Source organism: Hippopotamus amphibius, chromosome 4 (genome assembly GCF_030028045.1).
Source record: "Hippopotamus amphibius kiboko isolate mHipAmp2 chromosome 4, mHipAmp2.hap2, whole genome shotgun sequence".
Classification (NCBI taxonomy): Eukaryota; Metazoa; Chordata; class Mammalia; order Artiodactyla; family Hippopotamidae; genus Hippopotamus; species Hippopotamus amphibius.
The window spans coordinates 115,684,994-115,706,557 of NC_080189.1; the positions used below are offsets into that span (position 1 = coordinate 115,684,994).

The 21,564-nt window shown below is 41.6% G+C and overlaps 1 protein-coding gene across 7 annotated transcripts in view; it reads left to right on the top strand.

Annotated features, from left to right (window-relative positions):
* CELF2 (CUGBP Elav-like family member 2) overlaps positions 1–21,564 on the top strand; it is a 508,100-nt gene that overhangs the window by 295,675 nt on the left and 190,861 nt on the right. The window lies entirely within an intron of this gene.

Consider the following 21,564-nt stretch of genomic DNA (forward strand, 5'->3'; position numbering starts at 1 on the left):
GCAGGGGTTCTGGGAAGTGCTCACTAGCGTGAGCCCTCCCAGAGTCCGCCATTAGCCCCACTAAAGAGCCTGTAAGCTCCACTGCTAGGTAGCCTCAAGCTAAACATCAAACAAGGTGGAAACACAGCCCCACCCACTGGCAGACAAGCAGATTAAAGTTTTACTGATCTCTGCCCACCAAATCGGATTAAAGTCTTACTGAGCTCCGCCCACCCAGCCCTACCCACCATCAGTCCCTCCCATCAGGAAGCACATTCCAGCCTCCTAAATAGCTTCCTCCACAAGAGGACAGACAGCAGTATCAAGCAGTATCAGCAGTATTTCCTTCTGTGGAACTGAAAACCACAGCCACAGAAAGATAGAGAAAATGAAAAAGCAGAGGACTTTGTACCAGATGAAGGGACAAGCTAAAACCCCAGAAAAACAACTAAATGAAGAGGAGGTAGGCACCCTTCCAGAAAAAGAATTCACATTAGTGATAGTGAAGATGATCCAGGACTTTGAAAAAAGACTGGATGCAAAGATTGAAAAGTTTAACAAAGACCTCGAAGAATTAAAGAGCACACAGAGATATGCAACACAATAACTGAAAAGAAAAATACACTAGAAGGAACCAGTAGCAGGTTAACTGAGGCAGAAGGGCGAGTAGGTGACCTGGAAGACAGAATGGTGATAATCACTGATGTGGAAAAGAATAAGGAAAAAAGAATGAAAAGAACTGAAGACAGCCTAAGAGACCTCTGGGACAATGTTAAACACACCAACATTCTCATTATAGGGGTCCCAGGAGGAGAAGAGAGAGAGAAAGGACCCGAGAAAATATTGGAAGAAATTATAGTTGAAAACTTCCCTAACATGGGAAAGGAAATAGCTACCCAAGTGCAGGAAGTGCAGAGAGTCCCAGGCAGGATAAACCCAAGGAGAAACACACCAAGACATATAGTAGTCAACCTGACAAAAATTAAAGACAGAGAAAAGTTATTAAAAGCAATAAGGAAAAAATGACAGATAACATACAAGGGAACTCCCATCAGGTTAACAGCTGATTTCTCAGCAGAAACTGTGCAAGCCAGAAGGGACTGGCGTGATATACTTCAAGTGATGAAAGGGAAGAACCTACAACCAAGAATCCTCTACCCAGCAAGGATCTCATTCAGATTCAAGGGAGAAATCAAAAGCTTTACAGACAAGCGACAGCTAAGAGAATTCAGCACCACCAAACCAGCCCTACAATAAATGCTAAAGGAACTTCTCTAAGTGGGAAACATAAGAGAAGAAAAGGACCTACAGAAACATAAACAAAACAATTAAGAAAATGGTACTAGGAACATACATATCGATAATTACCTTGAATGTAAATGGACTAAATGCACCAACCAGAAGACACAGACTGGCTGAACGGATACAACAACAAGACCCATATATATGCTGTCTCCAAGAGACTCACTTCAGACCTAGGGACACATACAGACTGAAAGTGAGGGGATGGAAAAAGATATTCCATGCAAATGGAAATCAAAAGAAAGCTGGAGTAGCAATACTCATATCAGATAAAATAGACTTTAAAATAAAAAAATGTTACAAGAGACAAGAAAGGACACTACATAAAGATTGAAGGATCAATCCAAGAAGAAGAGATAACAATTATAAATATATATGCACCCAATATAGGAGCACCTCAATACATAAGGCAAATGGTAACAACTATGAAAGAGGAAATTGACAGTAACACAATCATAGTGGGGGACTTTAATACCCCACAGACACCAATGGACAGATCATCCACACAGAAAATTAATAAGGAAACACAAGCTTTAAATGACACAATAAATCAGCTGGATTTAATAGATATCTATAGGACATTACCTCCAAAAACAGTAGATTACACATTCTTCTCCAGTGCACATGGAACATTCTCCAGGATCACATTTTGGGTCATAAATAAAGCCTTGGTAAATTCAAGAAAATTGAAATCATATCAAGCATCTTTTCTGACCACAAGGCTATGAGATTAGAAATCAGTTATAGGAAAAAAACTGTAAAAAACATAAACACATGGAGGCTAAATAATACACTACTAAATAACCAACAGTTCACTGAAGAAATCAAAGAGGAAATTAAAAAGTACCTAGAAACAAATGACAATGAAAACACAGCGATCCAAAACCTATGGGATGCATCAAAGGCAGTTCTAAGAGGGAAGTTTATAGCAATACAATCCTACCTCAAGAAACAAGAAACATCCCAAATAAACAATCTAACCTTACACCTAAAGAAACTAGAGAAGAAGAGCAAACAAAACCCAAAGTTAGTAGACACAGAGAAATCATAAAGATCAGAGCAGAAATAAATGAAATAGAAACAATGAAAACAATAGCAAAAATCAATAAAACTAAAAGCTGGTTCTTTGAGAAGAAAAATAAAATTGATAAACCTTTAGCACGACTCATCAAGAAAAAGAGGGAGAGGACTCAAATCAATAAAATTAGAAATGACACAGGAGAAGTTACAACGGACACCACAGAAATAAAAAGCACCATGAGAGACTACTACAAGCAACTATATGCCAATAAAATGGACAACCTGGATGACATGGACAGATTCTTAGAAAGGTATAACCTTCCTAAGGAAGACACAGAAAATATGAACAGACCAATCAAAAGTAATGAAATTGAAACTGTGAATAAAAATCTCCCAACAAACAAAAGTCCAGGACCAGATGGATTCACAGGTGAATTTTATCAAACATTTAGAGAAGAGCTAACACCCATCCTTCTCAAACTCTTCCAAAACATTGCAGAGGAAGGAACATTCCCAAACTCATTTTATGAGGCCACCATCACCCTGATACCAAAACCAGACAAAGATACTACAAAAAAAGAAAACTACAGACCAATGTCACTGACGAATTTAGATGCAAAAATCCTCAACAAAATACTAGCCAACAGAATCCAACAACACATTAAAAGGATCATACACCATGAGCAAGTGGAGTTTATCCTTGGAATGCAAGGATTCTTCAATATATGCAAATCAATCATTGTGATACACCACATTAACAAACTGAAGGATAAAAACCACATGATCATCTCAATAGATGCAGAAAAAGCTTTTGACAAAATTCAACACCTATTTATGATAAAAACTCTCCAGAAGGTGGGCATAGAGGGAACCTACCTCAACATAATAAAGGCCATATATGATAAACCCACAGCAAACATCATTCTCAATGGTGAAAAACTGGAAGCATTCCCTCTAAGATCAGGAACAAGACAAGGATGTCCACTCTCACCACTACTATTCAACAGTTTTGGAAGTCCTTGCCACAGCAATCAGAGAAGAAAAAGAAATAGAAGGAATCCAGATTGGAAAAGTAGAAGTAAAACTGTCACTGTTCGCAGATGACATGATATTATACATAAAAAACCCTAAAGATGCCACCAGAAAACTACTTGAGCTAATCAATGAATTTGGTAAAGTTGCAGGATACAAAATTAACACACAGAAATCTCTTGCATTTCTATACACTAACAATGAAAGATCAGAAAGAGAAATTAAGGAAACAGTCGCATTCACCATTGCAACAAAAAGAGTAAAATACCTAGGAATAAACCTAACCAAGGAGGTAAAAGACCTGTACTCAGAAGACTATAAGACACTTATGAAAGAAATCAAAGACGATACAAACAGATGGAGGGACATACCATGTTCTTGGATTGGAAGAATCAACATTGCGAAAATGGCTATGCTACCCAAAGCAATTTACAGATTCAATGCAATCCAATCAAATTACCAATGTCATTTTTCACAGAACTAGAACAAGAAATTTTACGATTTGTATGGAAACGCAAAAGACCCCGAATAGCCAAAACAATCTTGAGAAGGAAAGACGGAGTTGGTGGAATCAGGCTTCCTGACTTCAGGCTATACTACAAGGCTACAGTGATCAAGACAGTATGGTACTGGCACAAAAATAGAAATATAGATCAATGGAACAAAATAGAAAGCCCAGAGATAAACTACGGTCAACTAATCTATGACAAAGGAGCCAAGGATATACAATGGAAAAAAGGCAGCCACTTCAATGAATGGTGCTGGGAAAACTGGACAGCTACATGAAAAAGAATGAGATTAGAACACTGCCTAACACCATACACAAAAATAAACTCCAAATGGATTAAAGACCTAAATGTAAGGCCAGACACTATAAAACTGCTAGAGGAAAACATAGGAGGAACACTCTTCGATGTAAATAACAGCAAGATCTTTTTTGATCCACCCCCTAGAGTAATGGAAATAAAACCAAAAATAAATAAGTGGGACCTAATGAAACTTCAAAGCTTCTGCACAGCAAAGGAAACTATAAGCAAGATGAAAAGACAACCCTCAGAATGGGAGAAAATATTTGCAAACGAATCAATAGACAAAGGACTAATCTCCAAAATATATAAACAGTTCATCCAGCTCAATATCAAAAAAACAAGCAACCCAATCAAAAAATGGGCAGAAGACCTAAATAGACATTTCTCCAAAGAAGACATACGGATGGCCAAGAGGCACATGAAAAGCTGCTCAACATCACTAATGATTAGAGAGATGCAAATCAAAACGACAATGAGGTATCACCTCACACTGGTCAGAATGGGCATCATCAGAAAATCTGCAAACAGTAAATGCTGGAGAGGGTGTGAAGAAAAGGGAACACTCTTGCACTGTTGGTGGGAATGTAAATTGATACAGCCACTGTGGAGAAAAGTATGGAGGTTCCTTGCAAAACTAAAAATAGAGTTACCATATTACCCAGCAATCCCACTGCTGGCCATATACCCAGAGAACACCATAATTCAGAAAAACACATGCACTCCCATGTTTGTTGCAGCACCATTTACAATAGCCAGGACATAGAAGCCACCTAAATGTCCATCAACAGATGAATGGATAAGAAAGATGTGGTACATATATACAATGGAATATTACTCAGCTGTAAAAAGCAAGGAAACTGGGACATTTCTAGAGACATGGATGGACTTGGAGACTGTCATACAGAGTGAAGTGAGTCAGAAAGAGAAAAACAAATACCGTATATTAACACATATATGTGGACTATAGAAAAATGGTACAAATCAACCTGTTTGCAAGGCAGAAATAGAGACGCAGATGTAGAGAACAAACATTTGAACTCCAAGTGGGGAAAGCGGGGAGAGTTGGGGGGGAATGAATTGGGAGATTGGGATACCAAATTGTACACTCTAAATATATGCAGTTTGTTGTATGTTAACTGTATCTCAATAAAAGTTCTAAAGAAAAAAAAAGAAGGGTATCGAGATGAGTCCAAGGAAACTTTTAACAAGATATGAGGGAGGCAATGTCTCTTTATTAAAAAATCATCAGTAAGTTGTTCATGCCAGTTGGAGAACATGCAACATCATGGTAGAATGACTGATTTAACCAATACGTATACAGCATTAATTATATGGCAGATGTTATTCAAACACTTTACAAAAATTAACTTAATATGTGTAATAGTCACATGAGGTAGGTAGTCTCATCACCTTCATTTTAAATGTAAGGAAACTCAGGCCCAGAGAATTGAGTACTTGTCCGGGATCACACAGCTTGTAATGGCAGAACTTGGACTTGAATCTGGGTGGTCTGGCTTAAGACTCCCAGCTCAACCCACTAAGCCATGCTTCCTCCAAGTCACACAAGGCGTGATTTGTGAATCTCATTGACAACCAGTGATAGAGTCCTTCTAACCTAATGTATTTTATTCCTTTATATCATTTCTCTACTCACATCTTAAGACCATTATGAAATTTTGCTGAACGCCAAGCGTGCTGGTTTAGAACACCTGTCTTTGAATGCTGACATCCACTAACCATATGGCTTGGGGAGAGTCACCTGAGTCACTTTCATTTGCCAGATGGGTACAATGGTGTCATGAAAGTCAGAATGTTCTGTGAATGCAAAGCGCTATAGCAATGGGCTATAGGCATCATTCCCAAAGGCCAGTGGTGGTCCCATGACGGCAGTGCCCAGGGGGGTCTTGCTCTTTTCCTGGATTCCCAGCTTTCCTGTTACTCCCTGGCAGTTCTCTGGAGGCCGCCTCGAGACCTAGGTGTCATTTGAGGTGATGCTGTACAACCTTTGGGGGTGTATAGTTAACTTTTTCATATTATCAGAACAAAGACTGTGGATGTGATGGTATCATGACATGAACATGATCCCTGTTCACATTAAAATGGGGAACAGAGTCTCCACTCCAGGGGATAAAGAACACGTTGGCTCACATGTTTTTAAATTGGGTGGCTCTCCAGAGAGGGTACCTTGGAACGGCCCCACCATGGACCCCAAGTGATGTGATGCTGGACCCCCCCCAGCCTCGGGCTCTGGTTGACTAGGATTCACCTCTGCTTCTGGTTCTGATCTTTGTACCAGCTGACTCAGGCATGCACAACATGATGGGGCCGTGTCGCGCCTCACAGCCTTTTTCTGTGCTATCCTTTTATACATATTTTATAAGGCAGAACGTATTCAGAGCATTCTGCCTCAAAAGGCATTTTGCTCTAATGGCTGTGTAGAAATGTTTACTCTCTGGCTCTATGTTTTTAAAAAACAAAAGGGTAATCACAGGCACTTAATTGTCTTCAGTGCTCTACAAATAGTAATTAAAAGCGCTTTTTTTGTGGTTTTGCAGAAGTATAAGCATGTCTGTGAATGAAATAAGGTCCTGTGTCAAGCCCAGTGTGCGCAGCAAAGGGGGATGTGTTTTAGCAGCACCCAAACCAAGGGCTTGTGGCCCAAATGCATGATAAGTGGGCCCCATTTAAATAAATGTGTGCTTCCTCCTTGTTCCTCTTCTCAGTCTCAATCCAAGATGCAGTGTAGTGTTTTCAGGATGTTGCCTTCTCTTCTTGTTTTCACCATAAGTGTCATGCCCCCAAAACCATATTCATCTCTTTCATTCCCAAAGCTTTGAATCTCAGCACTCCTAAGATACGGTACTGTGTTGGACTTCCTAAGTGGCGCAGTGGTTAAGAATCCACCTGCCAGTGCAGGGGACATGGGTTTGAGCCCTGCTCTGGGAAGATTCCACATGCCACAGAGCAACTAAGCCCATGCACCACAATTGTTGAGCCTGTGCTCTGGAGCCCATGAGCCACAGCTGTCCAGCCCATGTGCTGCAACTATTGAAGCCTACATGCCTGGAGCCTGTGCTCTGTAACAAGAAGAGCCACTACAATGAGGAGCCCGCACATCACAGTGAAGAGTAGTCCCTGTTTGCATCAACTAGAGAAAGCCTGTGTGCAGCAATGAAGACACAACGCAGCCAATAAATAAATTAAATAAATAAATAAATTTTTAAAAAAAGATAAGGTACTGTGTTAAAAGATCAGTATATTCGAGGAGTAGTTTGCAGTGTCCCTATTTCATAGAGAGAAAAATTGAGGTACAGCAGCCCCAGATTTTTGCATAACATTAGAGCTAGCCGGTGGGAAAGCTGAAGTTACCCACCTTTGGATTCTTGGCCGGTTCAGAGGCTTTCATCTGTATGTCCAAGAGCATCGTTAAACTAGCTCCATGCCTTAGCTCATCCTGTGTGAGGATAAGAAGATCAAAAGCCTGTCATGTTATTTTACAGTTCAGGAGTCACTTCTCTTGTCCTTGAATCACTTGAGCAGGAGACAGGGAGGTCAGCAAACCCCAATTCTATTTTGGTCCTGACCGGCGACTGGTTGGTTGACCTTTCGCAAGTCACTTAACTGCTCTGTCACTCTCTGTGAAATGAGGATGGAGGAGCTCTGGTCACTTGCCTTTCTCCGAGGGTGACTTTATCAGGAAAGGTGAGTGGAGATGCTCAGACAGAACGGGCTGCTCAAGGCACTTTCCTGGGTAGCCTTCCGGTTGACCAGATACAGAAGCGAGGCTGAAGCTAGATGGGGACTCATAATTTTTTCAAAAAAGATGTGCCAGAACGGCAGAGTCATAACCGTGACACCTTCCATCTCCCTGGGTTAATGGAGGTATGATGGTCCAGAGGTGTGTTTTTTTTTACCCCTGAAACTTTAGATATCTCAAGTAAACTTGAACAGGTAAATTTAGGAGGGTCTGATAAAATAGGGCAATAAATTGACTTGGGCCAATTCAGTGGATGTGCTTCCTAAAAGTCAGGTTTTACTTAACCTCCATCCATCTTCCTTGAGGAGCAGTGGCTATCAACCAGCCACCTCAGAGCAAGCTAGGAGATTTCCTTTGGTTCAGGACAGCATCCATAATTTCTTGTGAAAGCATGTGACAGGCACTTTCTTCATGGACCCTTTCATAGCGCTTTTAAAAAATTGTTTAAGAGAAAAAAAATTCTATTATAACACCAATCAAATTTATGGTTCCCTCTCTCATAGTCAAACCATTAATAACTTATTCTATCAATTTCAGGAGAAATGTCATGTTCAGAAATGTCATGTTTGTACTATAAATCTTTAGTTTCTTTTTATTGACAAAGTTAATATATTTTAATATTTTAAAATCTTCCATAAATTACATTTTAAAAATCCAAAGCCCCAGGAAAGAAATGGGGAAGGGATACAAATAGGCCTTTCACAGAAGAAGAAATGCCAATGGCTCATAGATGGAATGAAACTGCTTTCACCCTCTGTAAAAATCAAACAGGATGGATATATCTGGGTACAAATTCTGACTGCAGTACTTCCTTGGCTGTGGGATTTTTTCTCTCCCCTTTTTTGTTTATTAAGGCATTGTTTACATGCAGTTCAGTTTAATGAATTTGGATCATTGTACACAGTCTTGTAACACTGCCCCAATCCATTTCATTCCTTTTTTATGCTGCCGTTCACCAGCTAATTTTCCCGACCGCGCAGAATTTGGTTGAAGCCGGGTATGGTGCTGATTCTATAGACCAAGGGAGAGGTTTGTTCAAGTCAGCAAGCATCCTTTGAGCCCTTGTGTGTCAGGGACTTTTGCCAGTTGGTGGGGACACTGAGTTCATGGAGTTTCTGTACCTAAAACTGTAAGCCATTGCAGGGAGAACGTGTGCGTATTCAGCTGTTAATTTACACCTTTTGAAGGAAAGGATATCTGCTTATTAGTGCCAGGGAGCAAGATTCCTCAAGGGGCCAGACTGTCCACACTCCCTGTGCTACTCCCTTCGAGAAGAAGAAAAACTCTACTGGGTTTTGCTGTAGATTCTCCACGTTCTAACAGGATTTCATTTCCACAGTTTCATCATTTTGAGTAAGAGGAAATTTACCCAGAGAAAATCAGACTTCAGACGTCCTTCATGGTGTTTAAAGACACTCTTACCACCACGGTCTTTGAAATTGGCATTCCTGTAAATAACAAGCATCTCCAAAGACCCACCTCCAAGTACCAACTACCACTCTTCAAAAAGCGGAAAGGCAAATGGGAAATCTCCATTCACCCAGGAGATTGGAAGAGGCTGTGCTCTCACCCTTCCTGCCTCTGGGGCCTCTTGATTCATCATCCAGCACCCCAACCCCTCTCCACCCTGTCCAACACTTCCATCCGCTCTGGTGGGTGGGCTCTTGATTTCCTAGATGACTATCTGGAAAAGGAAAAGGGCCGTAGCCAGCCCTGCAGCAGCACTAGAGAGAGCTCCAAGGCCCTTACAGATCCTTCACTGGCGCTCCTGTCTGAAGCCTGCAGTCCTTGAAGTGCAAAATTACTGCAAGGTACAGTTCAAACAGCGCACAGATTGGCCAACCAGAGCCTCTCGAATCAACAGCTTTTAAGCGTGTCCATCTGCAGAGACACCGAGAGCTTGCAGGTAGCCGTGCCGCTTGTATATGAGTTCAGAGTCTGTATGGCTTCTGTGACTTCGCTGCCAAGGCGTGTTGCTATCGGGGACAGAAATTGCCGACGTACATCCAGATCTGGCTCGAGAAGTTGTGAGGTCGACACAATTGGATTTTTCAACTCAATGCTATTTTTGCAAATTCAGAAATAATAAAATTCCCACCAATTTCCAAGCATAGAAAACCAATTTCTCCCTTGATGGGTCCAATTACATGGTTGAAATAAAATTTTAAGACCTATCTTAGCGTTTTCTGAGGCTGGCCCCTCTCTGTGGGCTTGTGAATATATACACATGTCAGATGTTTGCATATTTGTAGGTCTGGGCTATTCGTGTGAAAGGAATTAGGTACATTCTAGAATGCCAGCTGTGAAGCAGCATTTTCTCACTTGGGGTCCCCATCATTCCTTCCTCTAGCTCCCCCTCCTATTCCTTCTCGTTCTCCCTCAACAAATGTTTGAGGCCCTACTAAGTGCCAGACTCCATGCTTTGCTGAGGATGTAAAAATAGATGAAAACAAAGCTGGTTTGTGCTCACTAGGAGCTGATGGTCAAATCGAGAGGCAGACATTAGCCAAATAACCACAGAAATCTGCATAAATTACAAATTCCAATGAGCGCCATGAAGAAAACGTGCCCAGTGCTGAGAGGTTCGTCTTTCCTTGCTGCCTTTCATTTTTCACGTGGGGAAAAATGATTGCGCTGTTTGTTTCTGAATGAAGGGCTTTTCCAACACCATCTTTCAGGAGGTCTTATTCTGAGTGCGTAGAACACAGCAGGCTAAGAGAAATGCTCTGATGACAGGGATGCCTTTCATGGAAATTATTATGCCTTTGAATGAGAAAATTGACTTCTCAAGGAAGGGCTCGCACAGACTGATGGGGGAGGGAGTGTTTTGTCCGTATTTGCCCGATAACCGAATGGCTGAGCATGGTGGCAGAAAGTGGGCCCAGTTTAAAAGGTCTGGTGTGTTTCACATCCAGGTGAGATAGTCCAGGCGATTATGGCATCTCCAGGAACTGCCCTTGGTTTCACCCTGCCTTCTGTCATCTTTTTTAAGAAAGCAACTGAGTGGAACGTGCATTTTTTAAAGCATAGCATTGTTCAGCATTTGGAACAGGGTCTTTGGAAGGTGGATCTCTGCAGCAAGGCCTGGGCTGTAGACCTGGTTCCTTTCTGAATGCGACATCCTGTCATCCCAGTACTAGGCATGACAGCCTTGTTTTGCAGCCTTACTCACTCAACTTTTTTTTTTTCAATAACGATGGCAACCATTAGAATAATATAAACCACTTACTAATCAGTTTAGTAACCAAGGACAGCTGCTTTACACAATATGGAGCCAAATTAAGAAGGCTTTTATGATGTTCAGAAATTGCCTGTTAGACAAAGTCAGAAAACTGAGTGGTAGAATCAATTGACTCTTTGTGCCGGTTTGCAACCAGCTGTCCCCTCCAAACAGTGACTGCCGAAAGCCACCGAGTTGTGGTGCCAGATGTCTTCAGAAAGTAGTACTGTTCCAGAACCTTCCTAACTTGATAACTTGTGGGTGCGATCAGGGCCCCCTCTTTCCCTCCTCTTAGATTTGCTCGTCTGAAACCATGAGGAATGGTTCCTTAAAATCAAGCAGTTGTGGGGAAAAATTATCTTGTGCAGATGTGTTAAAGCTTTATTTGTGTATATCAAGTACGGACGATAGCCAAGCTCAGTAGCTCACAAAATGTAATTTTTGTCCCCAGGAAACTTAGTCTTGGACACAAACACAAGAAGGTAGTTTAGAGTTGGAAATTGCTGGCATAGAAGTAAATAACTGATCTGTGGGTGCTGACAGCAGGGCTTCTGAGCCAGTAGAGGGGGGTGGGGGTAGGGGGCATTGGTGCATCTGTCCTAAGACCTAGGAGCATGGTTGGAAGTTCTGGGGCTGAAATGTACAACTTTGAATGTCAGTCCCTCGAGTGGCTGAGAAAAAGAAGAAAAACAAGGGCAGATACATTTGACCTCTGGAGTTTCCCATTTTACCCTGTTCCCCGAGTTCCAGCTCTGGATGGTAGAGTGAAAGTAACAGATATGAAGGGAGGAGGCATCTTCCACAACCAGGAAGATCCATGGTCCCCACAGTGTCCTTGTCCATAAGGACATTCTACAAGGCCACCTTCAGGTGCATGAAATGGGCCGTTTCAAGGCCACACACCTCCATACAAGTCGCCAAGGCTTTGTGGACCATGCTTTCCATCTTCAAGCATTTTTGATCAGCCTTTCACCTTTCTGATTCCAAACACTGTTCCTGTTTTCCTCGTGCAGCAACTATAAAATCCATCCACCATCAGATGTAAACATGGAGTTGAGAGTTCTAGTCCTGAGAAAACAGAACTGTGACTCCAAGACAGACCTGGCAGGTTGGGGAGCCCAGCCTGGGAGGCTGGGTTTTGACTGGTGGTGAAGGATAAGAGGTTGGCAGGCACACTCAGTGATGTCTCTGGTGCTGAGAACCGTATTGGGGCAATTCCTCAATAGTGTAGGGGATGCTTGCTCTTCGTGGAGAAGAACCAGCCACTTCTGTCATGCGAGACAGTGGCCAGCCTTCTCAAGTGATGAGGACAGTGATAGATCTCAGTCTGGATGTACCTCTGCCAGACCTTAATCTCTCATAAAGTACTTCTGACAAGGCTAAAAGACATGGAAAAAATTAGGAAGCTAATATATACACCAACCTGAAGATGTGTCTTCTCTCCCTTCCCCTTCCCGCCCTCCTACCTTCCCCCTCTCACTCCCAGTGCTGAAAGATTAGAGATTTCTATGTATACACACACCTACACACACCTCATGTGGTCATGCCTGTTATCCTTGATGACTTTCCTGTGAAATGCGATTGGTTCCAACTGTTTTTGTGCCTGTTTGAGAAAAAGGTGGTATCACTTAGCTTCTTTATTCCTAATAAAGATGGAAATGTGTTGGGATAAAGGTTGCTCCGCTGAAAATAAGTTGCAGTACAAATATGCATGTAATTCTCTTCAGATGCTTACAGATCTAGAACAGAAACTGATTCAGCATTTTAAAATGTGACGTTGAAAAGACAGTGTTTAAAAATTTTCCAAAATTTAGTGATCATTTATGTCAGGCGTATAGGAAATGTGATAAACCATTGTCACTCCTTTATTCATTCATTTATTCAAGGCTTTGTGGATGCCTGCTCTGGGTCAGACAGTGTGGTAGGTTCTGGGTATATCATGGTTGCTGTGACACACTTGGTCCCTGCTCTTATGGACCGTACACCTGTCACTGTATATGAAGTTTCAAAAGATGTTCAACGGCTTGAAAATCCCTTTGATACATCTTCATAAATTTCTCTCCTAGTTACTTTCTGTAGCTTTGGACAACGTCATATTTCCCTTGGATTCCCTCATGTGCATTTTAAAAGAAAAGTGTGAGGTGGTTTCTTGTAGACCAGGGTGGAGGAGGAAAATGCTGATGGAACTTCTTTTTCTTGGAAAAATAAGTAGATCCCAGAGAAGCATAGGGTGGAATTTCGCCCACGTGTTGCCTGAGATCGTTTTACAAGTTACTTGAGTCTATAAATGGCTTCTTTTCTAATAGGAACCACTTAGCTGGACCCTTAAGGAGGATGGTTTCAGGTTCAACAGGCTCTCTCTCAAAATTGACCTGATGGGTGGTGGAAATGACCAAGAACATACACAAACGTGGGGTGAGGACCTCCAGGCCCCAGCTGAGCACAGACCATGAAACAGCAGGTTCTGTGCAAACCGACCTCTGAGCAGAGAGGCTCAGGGCGGGGAAGGAGGGTCCTATCTCTTGTTAGCTGTAAAATTAATTTGCTTGGCCATACATCTAAACTTCTGTGAGCCAGGAATTGGGATGATTTAATGACCTTTGTTATGTATAATGTGGCCATAGGGGAAAGCCCCTGAGTAGGCGACATGGATACAAAAGAGGCAGCTTTAGGATGGATAATTTGGTGAAGGACATGAGAGTTTCACACAAGGAACCCAGCGGCTGAGAGAGGATAACTCAGCCTTCACAACTCAGTTTTGAAGACTCCTCTGGTGAGGGATGAGTTCTCCACTCACTCCCTTTTTTAATAAACCGATGATCTATTATGTAATAACGTGCCTTCTCCATTTCGGGTTGCTGTAAAATGGTCCGGAGTGGATGCTGTTCACATAGCAATGGCAGCGTTTTCTCATCCTGCCTGTCGCCTCTCAGTTTTGCTGTCCCACCTCCTTACTTTGTCACTATAGCCTTAAATCCCTGCTGCCCCCATTAAAGTGTCGACTTGTCTCCTAAAACTCATCTATACTGTTTGTTTCTGATGTCTTCCTTGGCAACTTAATTTATACGTCTGCTCTTTTTCAAATGGAGTCACACTTGGCGCTGACTATAATTTCCTGTTTTTTAAATCGCAGCCTTTGCTGGGTTCATGCAACTTCTACCAACGCAGACCGTTCATCTCATTCCTTTGTCAATGCCCGTTTACAGTTCTCAGTATATTTCCTCAAATTTTCCTTCCATCACTCAGAATAAGATCTTTCTGGCCATTGGACAGAAAATGGGAACTCTAGAGCTCTGGCTCTTGAGCCACTTTACAGGAGCCTCAGAGTAACCAGAACGTACTGTACTGTTGAGAAAACACTAGGTGGAAGGACCATCCACCGATGGTGACCCATGTCTCGAAAGAAAGGAATACCTGTACCTAAATTTCCAGTTCCCCCTCCTGTATTTGTATCCATCATCCTTCACAGCTTTTTCTAATAACCAAGGAATCTCGAATCTTTCCAGAGCTCTGTGTCCCCCCCCTGCATCTGTGAAGCACTTGCTTTTGCTCTCTCACATGACCACACGTATGTTTCAGGAGGTGAGCAGTGGACCAATAGTTTATTTAGAAAAATATCAATTCAGCCCTTGCAGACTGGGTTTATAGTATTAAGCAAGCTGAGAGACCAAGAGGAGTTTGGCATGTCTCCAGAAATTTGCAAGATGGCTTGATACATACAGCTAGATATGCGAACATGTGTATATGTATTTGTAGTTATATACAGGGATCATCTTTTCAACTATTTTCTGGAAAAAAAAAAAGGAAACATTGGTGATGTGTATTAAAAAAAAATTCTTTCCCGTGGTTAATTTTGGTTCCAGCTAATTAATAGTCTTTACACAGAGTTGTGTGAAGATCGATGATGTTGATACGTAAAATGGAATGTGTTAGGACCATTTTCTTCCATTCTCTTCCTATCTGAGGAGTCTTTGAGGTTTGGTGAATTCCGTGATGTGCACGTTGTTGGCAGTTAGCATTTTTGCATTTCCTGCAGCCTTCTAATCATCTGAGCATTTGCCTTCAGTTTATTTCATACCCCAGGGAACATTCTCCTCAGTATCAGTGCTCATTCATACTTGCAGCCATCTTTCCACAAACACTTACTTTATGCCAGTGTTGCTACAGCTCAGAGTTTTCCTGATGCTTAAACCATTAGGGAAGCAAAACTGTCTCACGAGGTGACAGAGGAAGTAGGGTACCCATCACTCCTCACTCACCTGGAAGTCGTGTTTCCTTAATCTGATGCCCCTCAGCACTTTATTCTTCTAAGGCATTGATCACTGTCTACTTTGTATTAAAAGTAGAGAGATCTGAAGTATATTTAATATATATGTATATATCTCTTCATATATGTATAGGTAACATATGTATTTGTATGAATGGCCTTGAATTCTGAAGTGTAAATAATTTTCAGATTTCTAACCAGATTACGTATTTTGAGAGTGCAGTCTTTTTTTTTTTTTTACGGCATTACTAGAATCATCTTATATGTTTATGTATATGTGTGTGCGTTGTCTGTGTGTATCTGTATACATGTATGCATTTTTATATGTGTGTTTGTGTGTATGTGTTTGCGTGTGGGTGTTTGTATTTGTAAATGCTTAACAAATAGTTGTTGGCTGAATGAGTATTACCGAAACCTACTTTGTTAGTCCACTAAATGTCAGAGTTCCTTCTTTCTGCTCTGCCCTCTCACTGCTATTCTGTACAAGCTAGATGTTGAAACTCAGAATAAGGTGACCCATCCAATATTAGAAATGGGACAAATCCCTAAAACTGCATTTTAGTGCATTTGCTTATTAGCAGAGAAATAGGCATCGAAACCCAGGAAGAACTCAGCCATCATTACCTGCGCATTATGGTATTAAACCAAAAAATAATGTAGAATAAATGAAAAGAACTTTCAGTCAGATTGTAGTTCCACTGAAAACAATATAACAACTTGAAAGTTTGGATATTTGACTTCTTTGAAAACTTGGCAGGACAGTAATTGAGTGATTGAGTTGCGTATAATGTTGACACGATACCTTAAAAGCCCAAGGACAAGAAGACAGTTTTGAAGATCACAATGCCCTTTAAGCATGTCCTGAAGAAAGCCAGCTCTCATTTGCTGAGCTTCACGGAGGATGTGCTGTACCAAGAAGCGTGAGGACCCCTGGGGCTCATCATGGACATTGTATACTTGGTCACAGAAGAAAGAGTATCATGACATTTTTTCAGGACTTCTGCCCAATTTTAAGTTCTCAGATTCATCATCCCAGCTGCCGGGGGTTATCTGCACCTAACAGACCTGTTCTGAAAGCTGACTTGGATTCCCAGTCTTCATAACTGGTTTGTAAAGTCCAAAAATATCCAGAAACCACCAGCACAAATTTTGTGGACCAAGAATCTTTCACCATTCTTGCAGCTCAGGCCTCCTTCCCCACATCATCTTTGTCCTGGGTTAACACGGACCCATGAAACAGGATGAGATGCTCTCAGCTATGTCGACGTAGCATAAAATGTTACACATGGGCTACCTTTGCAGCTAGTTGTAGCTCAATAGTCAGTTGACCTTGGTGATTTTTTCAGGGAAAGAGAAGGCTCCGTGGTGAAAGCAAGACAGTGATTTAAAGGGTTGGTCCAACAATCTAGTTTTGTAGCTAGTTAGTGATAGAAGCCGGGACTCTCGAAGAAAGCATTGGCTTTCTCTTAAGTCATAGATAAAACTTAGAACAGATTTGGAGTAGTATTTTGGATGGATATTGAGTTTTAAGCCTTGTGTTTGTTGACAAAACTCTAATTTTTTAAACAAGTGGAAGACTTGTGACTATTCAAACTTTTTTTTTTTAATAGAAGGTACAGTTTATATCCATGTGCAGATCTCTGTCCAGTTTAGTTCTGCTCAGGTTATCCTGTTTTATCCAGGTTACTTCCCTTCTTCCTGCTTTGTTTTTAGGAATTTCGCTGCCAGTTAAACACATCCATCATTGTATAGTCAAGAACAAGAAAGAAAAAGGAAAGATGATGCACGTTACTTCTTACAAAAGATGAACTTGTTGCTGAAGATCTAATATTTAATATAAGCTGCTAGGTAGATTTTAATATCTTATTTCTCTACTTGTACCAGTTTTTATAAGCACATTATGCTTTTAGGAGGGCAAAGGCCTGGTATATAAGAGGGTAGAATATCAAGAGAAGGAAATACGGACATACTTTCATCACAGTGAGGCTGAATTGGCTCAAGAGCACGGCCAAGGAAGGAAAATAAACCGCCTTCATCATTCAGCAAACGTGGGCAGTCCAGGTAGTATCTTAGCCACACCATCCTGAAGACTCACAGGAGTGTGTATTAAACAGCGACAGGGCCCAATGAAATCGTCTTTTGTGTTATAAATTTTCAATTGCAGAAGTTATAGCTCATTCAAGAGCTAATATCCATAATGCGGTCTGACAGCAGCAAAGTCACTCCACCAGCAAAAGAGTGCAATGGAAAGCAGTCCTAACTGCCTGCCTAGGAGAAAACGTGACATGGTCTCAGCTAGTCCCATGTCCAGGGGGTGTCATAGAACACAGATGAACAGGGCCATCAAGGGAACCTTTAGGTCTTTGTGAATCAGTGCATCCAAAATATTGGTCATCTGTACAGTGACATGTGCTTTGTTCAGGCACCAGCAGAGTTTCTCAGCCTCACAAGAAGACAGATGAGGGTTCTGAATAATCTCAGAGGTGGTACCGGTGGTTCCTTGAATCAAACGCTCGATATGTTGAAGGCAGTGGCAGAAATGTTGGGCCACATGAGTGATGAAAGTGCCATTAGTTAAGTAATGCCATTACATTTGAAAGTATAAAACTGGAAGGAGCTTAAAGAAGACAGCTGGGCTCCCGTGTGTGCTCTCTTCTAGAGTTTCAGAGAGCTTTCCATCATCAAGTAGGAAAGAAGGAACTAAAAGTCTAGAGAAGAAGGCGAGCACATCTCATTTCCCCTAAGGAGATCCTTGAGTACACAAGGATCCGGGGAAGAAGAGGACAGTCAGATAAAATAACAGGTTTTTGGAGCCTTGAATTGGCAGAGGTCAAGAACCTAGATTTCTTTAAACTATCAGAATCTTGAAAGCTAGAGCCGTGCAGTGCCCTTCCTTCAAGTATTGATCCCCTCATTCAAATACTGACCCACGATTCAAACGTTGACCTTTCTCATCATTGAAATACTGATTCTTTGATCCAACAGCTTCCACTTTGGGACCAAGAAGAACAATAAAAATACAAGGTTTGTCCCATGTCACAGTTTAGAGGCCTGTGCAGTGATGCTGTAATTGAAGGTGAGGATAATGGTCACTGTGAAGGAACGTTTTTGTATATATATGCACAAGATGTAGGATATGTTATAAGTGTCTGAACAGAAGAGCAAACATCACATTCCTTAAAAAGCAAAAAGGAAGTAAGTGTATTAGGCTACCCCAAGAGGTATTTATATCACTGTGATCCAGTGAGTATCATTAACGCTGCTTTGTAGAGGAAATCTGAATCTCAGAAGGGCCAGGTAACTTCTGTGCTGATAATTTCCCACCCTGTAGCACCTGCCCCACCTGTAATATCTGTCCCAGCCTTCAATTTTGTCTTCATACACCCAGTGTCTTTTCCCTGGGGGTTCAGTAAAAGACACAGCCTCCTCACAGGAGAAGAGGAGTAATTCCTTTGGGCTGAACCTGCAAAGGACATTGAAATCTTTAAAGAATGCCCCCTCCCCAGGTTAGCAAGTGTTGAGCAGAGGCTGAAAAATTCAATATTTGCACAACAAATCATGTATTTTCACAGTTGCCTGTCTCATTTAGGTTCTCTGTGTATTTTCTGGTTACAATTGTATGTTATTGGATATTTTCTGGAGAGCGTAGAATTACTAGCATAGCGATACTTGCACGTGTTTGGCTAAGAATGTCAGTTACCCGTCTAAAGAGAGATGAATACCATTCTCCTTCCCTCTCTCCTGCCTAAATGAAGGGCATGTTGCAGTCAAGCCCAACACTGAAACCAAATGCAAAGGTGCTCCCCTGCAGGACAGCTTTTGCCTCTGCCCTTTCCCTGAGAAGTCTACAGGTACTATTCAGAGAGCTGTGGGTGCTCTGGAAGCACCAGTGCCAGAAGAGCAGGTAGTCAAGTGTTGCCTCTAAACTTGCGTCACCTTGGGAATTGGAGAGTACCACAGGAAGGCTTTCAATAGAACTGGTTCTTACCTGACCAAAGGTGTGGGGCAGTGGTTTGATTGGGCATCACTGTGGCATCATGGGCTTTTCCCTTCCAGCATCTCTCATTCCCAGAGTCACCCACAGGCAAGCCAGTCCTCCACGCGAGGGGCTGTGTGCCTGCTCTTGCAGACCTCCAGTAGATGCCTGCTGAGGACCCACCCAGTGAACACTTGTTTCTGAGTTTTTGTGCTTCTGTTGGCAGTGGGATCTGAAAAGTAGAGCAGGAGGAGAGAATTGGGAACACATGGGTAATGTGTCCTTCCTCAGAGTCCCCAGCCGTGCAGAAAGAGTTGTCCTGCTGGGAGAAGGTGGGGCGACCTGGTAAACCTAAGAGGGATGTGTGTCTGTAATTGAAGTGAAACAATTTCCTTTTAAGTAATTGAAATAACTTTGGCCAGTTATTGGCCAGAGGATATAACCGAAATCACAATGCCTAGCATCAGTGCTGTTGGGACTCCTGCATTCTCATGTGATTCTCAAATGCTAATTTTTGCAGCTTTGCAGAATTCTAATAGGTTAGGCATTTATATAGACTGATGCTTTGAGGGCTGGATTCCCTGGTCCTGACTCCTGGGCACTTTTCTACACCAACCAGTTCTGGTATAATGTGCTGTGACATTATTTTACACCGTCTCTTAACATGAAATACTGCCTATGTTCTTCTCTCACAATGCCCTTGCTGTCTCCGTGCTTGTTTCAAAATAATTTATATATAGCTTGTATATTAACCTGCATACTTACTCTTTTAGCAATTTCTCCCTTCCCTGACATATCTTTTTTGGGTACATGACATGAAATAGTGGAGGTTAGGAGCCTGGACCAAGCGCATGGCTTGTACATTATGTTTCTTTTGGTTTGTCAAAAAAAAAAAAAAAAATTGGACTCTTATGTATTAAAAGGTCATTTCTTCCAACTTGACTCCACTATAGCTCACAACTTAGCAAACAGATTTTCTGAAATGAAAATAATTTTATCAGTGCCCAAGAAATGTGCTACAAGAAGGACCCTTGCCTTTCCAAGAAATGTTACAAACATCCATAGTCATTTTTAACTCCTTCTCAAGGGAAAATAAAACTTTATGCCACAGAGTGAAGGGCTCTCTAAGCTGCTGTGTACTTCTAAACGTTCTCATTTGCCTTTCCTTTATCAAATCCATCATTAGCCTGCTCCCCTGCATTTTGGTCAAACAGCATGGGTTCCCCTGACCGAAGACCTTTTGCAGAAACCTGGCAGCAGCTGGATAATAATGTTGGTGCTTGTCGACATTTGGTCTCAGGTTTCCAAGTACCAGCATCCCTTGGGGCAGGGGTATGCAGGTTCCAGGATCTCTCCCCAGATCTATAGAGTCAGACTCTTTGGGAGTGGAGCCTGGTATTTTGCACTTCTACCAAGCTCTCAAGTGATACTTGGCCCTTTGAGAACAGATCCATTCAGCAGATATTCATTAAGGTCTGTAATGTAGCAGGCACTTCCCTAAATCCTGGGACTAGGAAGATGCACAAAAACGGACTGGAGCCCGAACGTGCCGCTTTATACTTGTTAGAAATGTGACATGGCCTTGGATGGTGAGGTTCAGAGAGATGCCTCAAAACCTGGAGCTGACATGTTCAGTCAGTCAGCCAATTAACCAATGTTTATCCGGTTTCTAGGGGAAAGGCACTGTACTAAGCGCTTAAGGTGATGGGGAGAGCTTTGAGGAGCTTCTAGACTGGTTGGGAGAACGATGTATGAAAAGTTAAATAATAGAAGAGGAGTCGATTAATTCACTTCTACAAAGAAACTATCATTTAGTGCGTGATTAATCGCTAAGTGAGCTGTGCTAACAATAACCATTGCTGTCTTAAGTGTCACACTTTTTCCTCTGCGTTTCCTTCCATTTGGATTTTCCTCCATCCTACTTCTAGAATTCTTTAAAAAATGTGAATGTATAATATTTAACGTCACTCTTAAAATATTTGGTATTTTTGAAACGGGCTGCTTCTTCAAATCATCCTGCTGACTTAACATTATCCAGCTATAAAGCAAAGGTTAATTATCTAATTATGTAGAGATACTCAGATAAAATAGGCATTTTTGGTTTTCAAAATGCTACCTAGTTTGAATATGTGTATATATACATACACGTGGCATATTTGTATGAGAGTGTGTGTGTATATATACACATACCTATGTATATAT